The sequence below is a fragment of the Apium graveolens genome, chromosome 9, assembly GCF_009905375.1.
Source record: "Apium graveolens cultivar Ventura chromosome 9, ASM990537v1, whole genome shotgun sequence".
Taxonomy (NCBI): domain Eukaryota; kingdom Viridiplantae; phylum Streptophyta; class Magnoliopsida; order Apiales; family Apiaceae; genus Apium; species Apium graveolens.
Window position 1 is genome coordinate 131,941,642 of NC_133655.1, and position 3,431 is coordinate 131,945,072.

The 3,431-nt window shown below is 40.3% G+C and overlaps 1 non-coding gene across 1 annotated transcript; it reads left to right on the forward strand.

Annotated features, from left to right (window-relative positions):
- The first annotated feature begins 2,193 nt into the window (after positions 1–2,193).
- LOC141687739 (small nucleolar RNA R71) lies at positions 2,194–2,296 on the forward strand. Its single transcript, XR_012561223.1, has one exon. It is a non-coding gene; the product is annotated as a small nucleolar RNA R71 (small nucleolar RNA).
- Positions 2,297–3,431: the final 1,135 nt, after the last annotated feature.

A 3,431-nucleotide genomic window follows, 5' to 3' on the forward strand; every position in this document is an offset into this window, starting at 1 on the left:
CTAGTTAGCGGGAGGATCACCCTCTTCGTATGGAGGATCAGGTGGCCAATCAACCTTGACACCAGTTTCTCGGAAAACGGTACCGAGAGCGTGTGTCAAATCTTTAGCAAAACATCGGTGGATGTGATGCATGGCCTCAATACGTCGAATCAATCGCCTGTACTTCTCATCACCAACACCAGTCTTATCAACTGCCTGTGATGCACGCGAGGGACCCTTTATAAGCACGGGAGGAACCGGCCGGTCACCCTTTAGATTATCATAGATATAGTCCAATCCCTTGTCAGGGGGTGCACCTAAATAATGCATAACTTAAGTGATATGGTAGTGGGTTGAGCTCAAGTGTGGGAGCTTCTTCAATAGATGGCTTGAGATGCTCCTGAGAAATTTCCAGCTCTGCTAACCCAAGAGAATCGAATGACATATCCAACTTCCTCTTCCATGGAGGTGCATTCAAAACCTGCAGTTGCTCTGCTCCTTCTACATCTTTAATAACTGATTCCCCTATTAAGGCTCTCTCTAAGGTTTCTGACTTTGGCAGTTGCTCAGGCTCCGAATTCACGACATAGTTGACCCACTCTACTTTAAAGCACTTTTATTTATCTGCGGGTAACTTTATTATCTTGAACATACTAAAAGTGACATTCTGATCTTGAACCTTCATCGTAAACTCTCCTTTTTGCACATCGATCATAGTTCGTCCTGTAGCCAAAAATGGTCTTCCCAAGATAATGGGAATCTTTTTATCCTCCACAAAGTCTAGAATGACAAAATCAGCAGGGAAGATGAGCTTATCCAGCTTAACCAAGATATCCTCCACTACTCCTCTCGGATAAGTGATGGAGCGATCAGCCAGTTGTAAAGACATATTCACAAGCTTTGGATCAGGTAGTCTAAGTTTCTTGAAAACAGAAAAGGGCATCAGATTGATGCTAGCTCCCAAGTCACAAAAACACTTGTTAAACAACAAGTTTCCAATAGTGCAAGGAATAGTGAAACTTCCAGGATCTTTAAGCTACGGAGGGAACTTCTGTTGCAGCACAGCACTGCATTCCTCCGTTAGAGCAACGGTCTCTAAGTCATCGAACTTCACTTTTTGAGAGAGAATACCTTTCTTAAACTTTGCATAGCTAGGCATTTGTTCAAGAGCTTCAGCAAAAGGTATGTTGATGTGAAGTTTCTTGAACACTTTCAAGAACTTAGCAAATTGTTTATCCAACTTCTGCTTCTGCAACCTTTTAGGAAACGGAGGTAGAGGATAAACATGTTTTCCCCTGTATTACCCTCAGGAGGAGTGTTGACAATAGATTTCTTCCTTGATTCCACCTCAACATCCTTCAGCACCTCTTCTTCAGCCACAATCTCATTTTCTGGAATTGGTAAGGGTGCAGACGCACCTGCATTCTGGAAAAAAATTTCAAAATCTTCATCTTGCTGAATTTGGGGGCTCACGACCTTTCCAGACCTCAATGTGATTGAGTTCACTATTCTTCAACTTCCCTCTTGCCTGGATTGGCTTTTGTATCACTAGGGAGCGTTCCTGGTGGTCGATATAATAAGGCATTAGCAATTTTCCCTAATTAGTTCTCCAAAGTCTTGATGAAATAGCCTGGCTTTGGCATATAAGAGCCTGGTTTTTGCACATAAGCCACAACTCCTCCAATTCATATTTTTTATTCGAAGATAGTCCTGCACCTCTATGAGTTAATTGTTTTAGTTGGAGTTGCTATCTTGGTGTATATTGTTGCTGAAAACCAGGAGGATTGAATTGCTTATTTCCAAACTGCTGGAACGGCTGTTGCATTGCATTCTGATTGTTAATCCAGCTGAAGTTAGGATGATTCCAGTTGTCAGGATGATAAGTATCTGGAACTGGTTGCTGCGATCTCTGAAGGTTGCTCACAAACTGAGCTGATTTACTAGATATAGCGCATTCCTCCGTCGCATGCGAACCTGCACACAACTCACAAACTATGGTTATTTGATTAACACCATAGTTAGCCAGAGAATCGATTTTCATATACAACGCCTTTAGTTGAGCAGTGATATTCATTAGCAGCCATCAATTCAATTATATCATAATCTTCCTCATAGCTCTTTGCCCATAATGCTCCACATGATGCTACATCGAGCATGGGTCTTGATTGTGCTCCCAAACCATTGTGAAAACAATTTTTGATCATCCAATCAGGCATGCCATGATGAGGACACTTCCTAAGCATCTCCTTGTAGCCCAAGCTTCACATAGAGTTTCTCCTGATTGTCGCACAAATTGAGTAAGAGCGTTCCTGAGTACAGCTGTCTTCTCCATAGGGAAGAATATAGTGAAAAACTTTTGAGCAAGATCTTCCCAAGTAGTAATTGAACCAGCTGGTAGAGAGTGTAACCAGCTCTTAGCCTTGTCCCTCAGAGAGAATGGGAATAGTCTCAGTTTCACCGCTTCCTCAGACACACCATTGAACTTGAAGGTGTCGCAGATCTCTATGAAATCCCTGATGTGCATGTTGGGATCTTCCGTTAGAGAACCCCCGACAAACTAGACTGAATTCTGTACCCATTGAATTAGTCCAGGCTTGACACTACAAGAAAAAGTTGAATAGACATCACACATTAGACATCGGTTGCTGATGTCACTGATGTTAAAAGAGGTAATAACATTGCCCCATGTTTTTCTAATGTCTTTGTTATTTGAAGACATCGATTATTTACAACCGATGTCCAAAGTTCCCTAAAATAAATCAGCGCGGGCCACTTCAATTTATTTCCCCCCTTAATGAAATTTTACAAAACTTTCCCTTGTCTGATTGCCAATTATTTTCTCCGTGTTCAGAGAAACTAAAAACAAATAAATCTCTACAAAACTCTCTCTCGTCTCTCAACCCACCCACTGAATCTCTCTTTTTCTCTCTCGTCTCTCACCACTACAACCGCCGCTACTCTAATGATCACCACCACCTCCGCTGCTTTAGTAACCACCACCTACACCAGCTCCGATGGGTTCACCATCACAATCACCTTCACCGGTCTACTAACAATCTTTTGGTGTCTCCTTTGCATGAATACTCTTTTAGTCTTCTCTGCTTTAATAGTTAAGTTTTTTTAAAATCAAAACCTTAATTTCTTAAATTGGGGATTTTTAAAATCGAAACCCTAATTTTTTAAATTGGGGTTTTTAATTTTAAAATATTTTGTTTGTTATAAGGAGTATATTTTGGGTAAGAATTATGATGTTATTTTCGTTTACCTGGATTTATCTTTCATTTACTAATTTTTTAATTTTGTTTTTATACATGATACAACTATTATTTGAGGTAATCATTGGTTTATATTCAAGGTACTTTGATTGTTTGTAATTTTTTGCAGTTGTCTTTTATATTTTTGCAGTTGTCTTGTGTTGACCCATGTTTCTCTTTGATAATGGAGACGTGTTT